Source organism: Lipotes vexillifer, unplaced genomic scaffold (genome assembly GCF_000442215.2).
Source record: "Lipotes vexillifer unplaced genomic scaffold, Lipotes_vexillifer_v1.1 scaffold621, whole genome shotgun sequence".
Taxonomy (NCBI): domain Eukaryota; kingdom Metazoa; phylum Chordata; class Mammalia; order Artiodactyla; family Lipotidae; genus Lipotes; species Lipotes vexillifer.
In genome coordinates this window covers 4,130,986-4,141,580 of record NW_006792411.1, presented here as the reverse complement: position 1 = coordinate 4,141,580, position 10,595 = coordinate 4,130,986, and positions in this window count along the sequence as shown.

The following is a 10,595-nucleotide window of genomic DNA, read 5'->3' as shown; positions in this document are numbered from 1 at the left end:
TGTGTGTTTACTTTTGTGTGTGTACTTTAGCATGTTTAATGACGAATTTCCACGGTGAGAATTGGATGAATCACAGAATCAATTTAGTCTTTACAACAGTTGAAAACAGCATGAAATGTTTCTCGCTTCTGGAGGCCATGCCCCACTCTTGCTTGACTCTGGCTGTATTCTCTGCTATCCAACTACTGTAAGTGCCTGCTGGGCAGCTCAGCAGGTCTCCTAGAGAGTGGAGTTCCTTCTTGGTTAGAGGGACATGACTCCTATGTAATGGGGCACTTTACTAACATGGGACGTGTTGCCAACACCTGGAGTTTGCATGTCCTGTGCAGAATGTGGGATTATAGGGGAATCTGGGAGAAGCGTGTTACACTCCTCTTTCTACCCCTCAGGGGACAGTCACGTGAATGCTCCTCTGTACCTCACCTGGAGTACTGCACACCTTCTTCACAGTCTGCTTGGCTCCAGTCTCATTCTGGTCAGTCATCTTGACATCACAGTCACATCCACAGTTGACACACCCCTGTCTACTCACCTCGCTCCCCTGATGAAAACCTTGCACTGGCAGGGTGGAGTCCTGGTTGCTTAGCACAATGGTCAGACTTTTCCTGAGTTGGCTTCAACTTGCCTCTTTAGCCCCTGCTCGTGAGTGCCCTGCCGTGCTGTAATTATCTGTGCACACATTTACATATCCCACCAGACTGTGTGCAGCTCATGAGTAAAAACTGTCTGATTCCCTGTACCTCTCATAACTGGCATATGGATGGTGCTCAATAAATTTTTTTAACAGGCAGTTTAGCCTAGTGTTTAAAAATTTGACTCTGGAGTCAGAGAGATCTGCCTTTGACTCTTGGACTCTCCACTTTATTGATATGTAATGTAGGTCAAGTAGGTAAGATGGCTAAGTCTTAGTTTCGTCCTCTGTACGGCAGAGGCAATGGTGCTTACCTATAAGGATGCTTTGAGGGTGGCACAAGGCCTGGTGTGCAGTAAGAACTTAAAAGATGTTAGCTTTTATTATTATTAAATCTTTGTTGAACACACACCATAGCATAGTCTATGGAAAAGAGGAATCATAAACGGGATACTGAGTAATAATCTTTTGATGCTGGAAACCACCAGGGACACATGACAGAAGATTGTATTCATCTGAGAAGGTATGCCAGTGATGGCAATGGAAATTGTTGGGAAGCTTTGACATCTGACAGTGTGGTGGTGTGTGTTCAGTTGCAAGTAACTGAAAATCTAACCCAAATGGGCTTAACTAGTTTTTTAAAAAAATGGTTAATTGCTTATATAACTAGACAGCAACAAGGTTGGGTGGGCTTCAGGGTTGGTTTGTTTCAGCTGCTCAAATATATCATCAAGGATCCAGGGTCTTTTTCTCTATGCTGTGCCAGCCATATCCTAAGACTATCCTCTTTCTTGGTGTAGCTGTAAGAGGGCTGCCAAAATCTTCTGGGATTTGATGACCATATTCAGGGAGAAGGATAGGATTGCTTCTAGAAACTCTCTTAGAAGACTGAAACCTTGCTTTTCTGAAGCCACCAGCAAATAACTACAATCTTCTTGGCGCTGAATTGATCACACATCCATCAGTGAACCACTGGATGGTGTTCAGGGAGTGAGGTTGTGCTAGCTGGTTTGGCTTGAGTCACCTGCTCCATACCTAGAATCAAGGCATGTATTCTGCAGTAGTGGAGTAAGAAAATCCAAGTATTGAAAAGGGGGAGAGGGTGCTAGGAAAGAAACTGTTTTCTGAGCTTCTGAAAGAATCTGCAGCTCTCATGGCTGCTATACAAGTTTCAGAGAATGGGAGGCATATCTCCATATTTTTATTGCTTCATCACTTAGGTGCTTTTAAAAGTGCCTTCCTACATCATTCATTCGACAATCACCACCATTACAACAAAAAAGTACAATAATGACATTTCTCATTTTTGCTGTGTCTACTATTTGCACTACTGTCTTTTAGCTTTGATTCCTGGTTCTCTGAAGATGTTTTTTTCCCAGTAAAGAACTCTCTGATATAAGTGTCACTAGATTGTTTTTATAGATGAGAAAACAAACTTAAGCTCAGGGAGGTTGATGTAAGTTTTTCAAATTCACACAGAAAATTAGCAGAGCCAGGATTTGATCCAGGTCTGTCTGGTTCCAAAGCTCATATTCTTTCGAAGACTCCATGCTACCTTCTTATTCTTATTCTAGAAACAAGGTGGAGACTTCCATTTGAAAATGGATGTGCCAACTTGTTATTCTTTCCATCTCCTCCTGGAAACCATCCAAAGCAATAAGGAGGATAGAAAACAAAATTCCAAACTCCTTTTTTAGTGAAGCTAAAAATATTATGTAGGGGCTGTCAAGAGCACACAGTAGCTGTGAGAGAGGTAGTAGCCAAAAGCAGAGATGAGAGCTCAGTAAAGTATTTGACCAAAAAACAAAGACAAAAACAAAATTTCTTGATGCTGGGGGAACTAGTCTAAAGGAGGAAATCTCTATCCTTTGATTGAAAAAGAGGATGAGGACATAGGATAAGCTGAGAAGAAGAGATTTCCCCCAAACTTGGTTAGCTTCAGAGAAGTAAGGAGGTTGAAAGTATCAGTCATTTTTTGCTACATAACAAACATCTCCAAATTCAATAAACATTTTTTCCTGTTCATGTGTCTTCAGGGTGGCTGGAGTTAATGTATCTAGGCTGGTCTAAGCTGGGTTTGACTACAGTCTGAGGGCTGGGTGCTGGTCTGCTCCATGTGTATCTCAACCTTCTTAATCCAGTGGCAACCTGAGGCATATTCTTCTCATGATGAAAAACAAGAGTCAAGAAGGTAAATCTAACTACACAAGCACATTTCATGCTTTGCTCATGGCATACACACTAATAGCCCATTAGCCAAAGCAAGTTGCATGGTCAACTCTGAAACCAAGAGGTAAGGAAGTACACTCCAACACCATAAGACCATGACAAGAGTGTACATGCATAGTACTTTGGGAGACGAATAAGTGAGGATAGGAATTTAATCCTCCACACTGGGTTATATGTAGAAGCACTCTGACTTTGTAGCAAATGAGGAGAAGAGAGACCCTGAGCTGTGGAAAGCAACTTTATTATAATTCTACCCTGGCCTCTCCCCACCTACAGAAAACTTTGTCCAATGTTTTGTCCAGAAAGTCCTAATGCAGTCAACAATGAGCAATACAAACAAGCCAGTGCTGTATTTTAACAAAGATACTATAAAAAAAAAGGGAGAAAGGAGCAGTAAAATTTATGAACAAAGAACACTCACTAGTAAAATGGCCCTGGAACAGACTAAAATTGTGAGCAAAACTTCCACCTTACAGAAAATATCATATAGGAGCAATTGCCTCTGAGAACAACCACCGTGCAATAACTCAGGGATGGGATTGCAAGGCAGCACTGGATGAGATGTGATCTGGCAAAACTCAGAAAAGAAATAGAAGAAAAAATGAAACCATTATTAAAATAAAGACAAAATTTGAGAGAGCACAGGATTAATAAACACTATGAAAACACAAGAAAGGACATAGAAAATAGAAGTGAGAAGAACAAACAAAGTGAAATGTAGATTAAAAGAATAGCTACAGAGGACTATAGATGTAGAAGAGAAAGAGGACTGTATAGATTAGAAGAGAGAGAGGACTGTATAGATGTAGAAGAGAGTCAAAGGAGATCAAATATATGCATAATTGGAGTTCATCAAAAAGAAAACCAAAATAATGAAACAGAGCAAATAACAAAGGTATAAATAAAGAAGAGTTTCCTAAAAAAAATTTTTTTGAATCTACATATTGCAAAGAACAAATTATGTACCTGACAAAGATGACCCCAAATGGTCAACACCAAGACATTGTCTCATAATAGTAGTGGACTTCAAATATGAAGATTCCTGATTTTACCCCTTATATAGAACTTTATTTCTTCTCTCCTCCAGCTGGCTTCAGATTTCTCCAGAGCAACATTCAGTTCCAGATGAAAATAGAGCAACATTTAAGCAATATCTAATACAAGAGAATATGAATCAATGGTTTTATACCTTTATATCCTTTACATATAAAAGCCAGAGAAATACAATTTTAAAAACACAAGAGCTCAGAGAATGTGTTCCTATGAGCCCTCCTTGATGAAAATAAAAATGACAAACTTCAGCAAACCAAGACATTTTTTGAGAAACTGTGTATAAGTTTAACAGTGACTGAGAGTGAGCATTGTACATATTTGACAGTAGAACCAAGACTAATTTACATATATATTTTAATTGAAATATAGTTGACTTACAATGTTATATTAGTTTGAGGTGTACAACAAACTGATTTGATATTTTTTATAGCTTATACTCCATTTAAAGTTATTTAAAAATGTTGGTTATATTCCCTGTGCTATATATTATATTCCTGTATCTTACTTGTTTTATTCCTGGTAGTTTGTACCTCTTAATACCCTTCCTATGTCTTGCCCATCTCTCTACCTCTCTTGTACTGGTAACCCCTAATTTGTTCTCTGTATCTATTAGTCTCTTTCTGCTTTCTTATATTCATTCATTTGTTTTATTATTTTTTAGATTTCACATATAAGTGAAAACATAGAGTATTTGGAACCAAGACTAGTATTAGTGTGGGTATTAAAGTGGTAGAGTAGAATATGAATGTTATATATTGTAAAAACATCATAGAAATAATAAAACTTACAAAAACCAGGGAGGAAAAGGTAAAGAAGATAGAAGGAAAAGAAAGTATCTTGATTGTTTCATATAATGGCTGGGAGTAAAATCATATCATTTAAAGCTGACAAAGTAGTAGAAATAAAAATATAATAGCCAGCTTTTGCTATATAATAATCAATCCCCCAAAGTCAGCACTTACAAGAACAACAACAAGAACATTTATTCTCACATTTTTCTGTCACTAGTTTGACTGAGGTTTGGGCTGATCCAAAGTAAAATTGTTGGGAGGACCTGCTTCAGGCTGTGAGTCATCTGGGTTTGGCTGCAAGCTGTGGGTTGGGTTCAGATATTCAGATGTATTAGCTCTGGACCCAGGCTAAAGGGGCAGCAGCTCCCAGAGGGAGGTCTTCTAATAGCACACCACGAGAGTATAAGAGGCCAAGCCAACTAATGAAGCACGTTTCAGGACTCTGTTCATTTTCTATCTGTTAACAATACATTGGCCATAGCAAGTCACGTGTCCAAGCCCATTATCAATGGTGGTGCGAAGAATATATTGCTCTTGAGTGAAGAACTTAGGACAATAAGTTAATCTATTATGGCATATTTAAGAGTACAGATATAAACACTAAAGAAGGATACTATTAACTAAAATTTGATGATAGGGAACTAATAGATAAGTAAAAAAATTAATGACTAAGAGTACCATATACTATTATAATTTAAAACTAATCACTAGAATAAAGTACAAACCTTTCTAAATATCAGAAGAACTGCCTATAGGAAATGAAACAAAGAAAATTGATCACCAAGCAAAGAAAGCACAAAAATATGTCAGAATTTAGACCAAAGTATTGGTCATACTATTAAATGTAAAAGGACTAAACTCACTGTGGTAGGAAGAATAATGCTCCCTCTCCAGGTCCCCAAAAGATGTTTACATCTTAATCCCTGGAACCTGTGATTAAGTTATGTTACATGGCAAGGGTTGTGGATGGAATTAAGGTTACAGCTCAGTTGAGTTTAAGGAGATATTTTAATTAATCTGGATTTTCTAGGTGGGCCTGAACCGTTCTTTAAAGAGGCAGAGGGAAACTTGAGTATAGAAGAGAAGTGGTCCAATCTGAAGAAGACTCAACCTATCATTCTGGTTTAGAAGATGGATGAATGGGACATAAGCCAAGGAAGTTCAGGCAGCCTCTGGAACCTGGAAGAAGCAAGGAAAGAATTCTCCCCTAGAACCTCCAGAAGAAATGCAGCCAGGTCAGCACCTTGCTTTTAGCCCAATGAGACCCATTTCAGACTTCTGATCTCTAGAACTGTAAGGTAACAAATTTGTGTTGTTTTAGGCTACTAAATTTGTGATAATTTGTTACAGCAGCAATGAGAAACTAATCTGCTCATCTATTAATGGAAAAATAAATTCAGATTGGGTCAGAAATGAAAAACCAATATTATAATGTTTACAGGACACATCTCTAAAATTAAGGGATTCAATAAGCCAAGAAAAAAAAAAAACGGGTGAAGAGTGTGATTCACAATGATGCATCAGCACCGATTAAAGTGAAAACTACAAGAATTACTTGGAGGAAAAAAAATACATGATAGAAACATAACAATATTAAGGGACATTAAATCTCTTAGTCAATAACAGGTCAAGTAGATTTAAATTGAATAAGTAATTAATAAGGTAGATATATTTAGCATATGGGAAACTTAGTACCTTGTAAAGAATAAAGAGTATTTCTTTATACGTACTTTTTGTAGCAGCTTCTTTAGCAGCTTTATTCATAATCACTCCAAAGTGGAAACAACCCAGATGTCATTCCATGGGTTAATGGATAAACAAACTTTTGTCCATTCATACAACAGAATATTATTCAACCATAAAAAGGATCAGACTATCAATACATGCAACAACATAGATGAATTTCAATGGCATTAGGCTGAGTGAAAGAAGCCAGTCTCGAAAGTCTACTTCCTGTATGATTCCTTTTACATGACATTCTGTACAAGGCAAACTAGAGAGACAGAGAACAGATCAGATCAGTGGTTGTCCAGGCTCAGGGACTAGGGGATGGAGTGACTACAAAGGGTCAGCATGAAGAAACTTTGGGAGGGATGGAACTATTCTGTTTTCCTAATATTGGTGGTGGTTACGTGAAACTATTCCTGTGTTAAAACTCATAGAACTATATCACAAAAGTCAATTTTATTGTATGTTAATTTAAAAATTAAAAAAAAATGAAAGCAGAAATTAACAAATTAGGCAACAAAAGTCTTAGAAGTAATAAACAAATGAAACCAAAAGCAAGTTCTTGGAAAAATATATAAAACACCCACTAGCCAACTAACGAAGCAAATTAAAAAGAAACTTCAAATATGTAAAATAAGAAATGACAAGGGGGAAACACTATCAAACAGGAGTTTAAAAAATGAGATCATTTCCTATAACTCCCTAAAAATAAAATTTAAAATCTAGATGAAATAAACAATTTTCTAGGCAAATGTAATTTATCAAGCCTGATCTTAGAAGAGATTAATGTCTAAATAAACCAATTATAAAGAAAGTCTTGAAAAAACTACCATCCCCTCCATGAAGAAAAAAAAAATGCTATAAAGTTTCTAGAGGAATTTTAACCAAACTATTAAAGCACAGATATTCCTTATAGCAGAGAATCTGGTAGATACACATTAACTGAATGATCAAAGTGAACATCATTTATAGCAGGACAAACATATGTGTGTCTCCTGATATAATGCACTAAGAAGGACATCACCTCATTTTTGTGGCATTTCTGACAAAAAATTATAACTTAAATCTAGTCACGAAGAAACACCAGAAAACTCCAGTTGAGGGATATTACACAAAATAAATAATCTGCACTCTTCGAAAATATCAAGATTTTTAAAGACAAAGACTGAGGAATAGCTCCAGATTAAAGGAGACTGGAGAGACATGATAAATACACATGTGATGCTGGATTGGGTCCTAACTAGAGAAAAAAGTTTCATGAAAGACATTTTTGGGAAAACTGATAAAATTTAATAAGGTCTATAGATTAGATGATAGGATTGTATAGATGTTAATTTCCTGATTTTGACAATTGTCTTGTGGATTTGTAAGAGTATGTCCTTGTGTTCAGAAAATACCCACTTAAGTATCTAGGGTTAAAGGGTTATATGTATAACTTACTCTTAAATGACTCAGAAAAAATGACATATAGATTTAGGGAATCTGGGGTATGGTAAATTTGTACTTTTTTAAAAAACAACTTTTCTCTAAATCTATAATTCTTCAAGGCAAAATGTTAAATAACTGATAATTCCAATTTTATTTAAACGAATCTAGAACAAAGAAAAAGGAAAAGAAACATGTTTTTCTTCTTTTTTAAAAAATAGTGACATTAACGTTAGTAAAACCTGATAAAGATTGAGATGAAAAGAAAACTGAAAGACCAAAGTCACCTATGAATATCAATACAACAATCTAAATAAAGTATTAGAGACCACAGTGTAGCATCACAATAAAAGACTTGAAAAGAACTCTCACAAATGAAAGAAAATGTAACAGAAATAACATTATAGGGCCAAGTATTATTTCAGGAATTCAAGGATGATTTCATATTAGGAAATTGATTAAATTAATGATTTAAAGAGAAAAATCACCAGATTACCTCTATGATTGCTGAAACAATCAAACACAACTCAACACAAAATTTGACACAACTCAACGATTATTAATGAAATAGAAATCAATTGATTCTTCCTTAACATAATAAAATATACTTAGCTCCAAAGCCAGGATTATGCTGAATGGGGAAACACCAGCAGTATTCCAACTAAAGTGAAAGACGGCTACTCATTCCTTGTGGTTGTTACACACTAGATGCTTTCCACGTAAGACTTCATTTAAGTCTCCATTTTATTTAATTAATTTCTACTCTTTATCATTTCCTTTATTCAATTTCATTTGGACTTAACTTGCTCCTCTTCCTCTAACTTCTTGTGATAGATACTTAGATTATTCATTTTCAGACTTTCTTTTCTCTAGATACACGCAGTTAAAGTTATACTTGATATATATTTCCTCCTAAGCACAGTTTTAGCTGTGGCCCACAACCATGTAATATTTTCCTTAGCATTTAGTGCAAGATGATTTCTTATTTCTTATTTTTGACTTCTTCATTGACTAGTGGGTTATTTAGAAGCATGTTGCTTAATTTCCAAATATTTCCAAATGTTGAAAATATTCTTGTTATTGTTAACTAGATTAATCCCATCACAGTCAGAGAACATACTCAATATAATTTCAGTCCTTTGGAATTTGTGGACCTTTGCTTCATGACCTAGCAATGTGGCTAGTTTTGGTAAATCCATGTGCACTTAAAAAATGTATTTTTCTGTGGATGTATGCAGTGTTCTATATATGTCAATTGGGTCAGATTTGTTAATCATGTTGTTTAGATAGCCTACATCTTTATAATGTTTTTTAGGGTGTTGCTTATTCTATCAGTTGTTGAGAGGTGTTTAAGTTTCCTTTCTTATTCAAAGCAACAGGGAAATTGGTAATTTAAATAGGTAATTGATCATTTAAAACAAGATTATACCAACATATCTTAAGCATTTTATTTTACTCTATAAAATAGCAGTATACATTTTGTTGCTAATCTTTAGATGTGGGGCAAAGATCTTTCCTTTAAAGTCTTGCATTGTCTTGCCTTTGGCAAGATGCTTAAGCCCAGGTACTTTCATGGGTCCACCTGATCCATGAGGAATTCATTCATGTCTGCCCTGCCAAGTGATGAGAGTACAGGCTCTCCACCCTGCTGACTTTCCAATTGGCCTCTCTCATGCTCAGGTAGCCACCTGCAGGACAGGTAAGTCACAGGGATGCATGTTTATTAGTCTAAGCCAGGTGCTTAGTTTCAAAACTTCAGGGTGCATCTGAATCACCTGGAGGGCTCCCTAAACCATGGATTGCTGGGTCCCACCACTGAAGTTTCTGATTCAGTTGGCCTGGGCTGGGGTTGGCGATTTGCATTTCTAAGCAACTCCCAGGTGATGCTGAGGTTGCTGATCCAGGGACTGCACTCTGAGAATCACTGGTTTGGCTAATCAAGTTCATTCCATTCTTCTTGCCTGGGGCTGCTATGGACAAGGATCTATGATAAATCCATTACCTCTGAGATGTGTGCTGAGGACTCAGGGTTCAGGTGAGAATCTGGGAAAGTTTTCTTCACTCTTTTACACAACAGCTACTCACACTTTTTCTGCCTCTAGATGTGGCTCTAACTGTGGTAGCCCCTGGGAACCCCGGAAGGGAGACATGGCCCACGTGACAAGGATGGCAGGGGAAAGATGGAAGATGCATGACAATGTTAGGATTGAATGAACCAACCCTGAGATATTCTCCCTCTGAACATTTTATTCCTGAGATTATACTTCCTGGTTGCTTAACTTTTTGCTGGGTCTTCTGTGGCTTGCACGCTTATGGGAGCTGATATAAAAAGCAATCCTTGGCCATCTTCCTGGGCCTCTCTGGACCCGGAAATTTGAGTGGGATCATCTCATGCTCCCAGTTATGTTGTCTTGGAAACGAGACACCTCCAGAGTTTTTCTATTCCTGGGCTCACCTGCTTGGGGTCTGCCTGCTGCACCTTCATGCATTCACCTTCCTTTGCCTTCCTCTCTGGTGCAAATCCCAGCCCCTTCACATCTTCCCACAAGAAATGTGCTTGTGTGGGACATCTTGGGTATGCTTGTTGCATTCCTTGAAGATTTGCAGGTTGAGGGAAGGGATCCATGTGTTTCAGGTGGCCTTCCTGTCTTGCTGGGTCTGCCCTAGCTTCTCTTTCCACCCCATCCTGTTCTCCAGAACAGTAAATGCTTTCTACACCCCTCTCCAGTAATACCTAC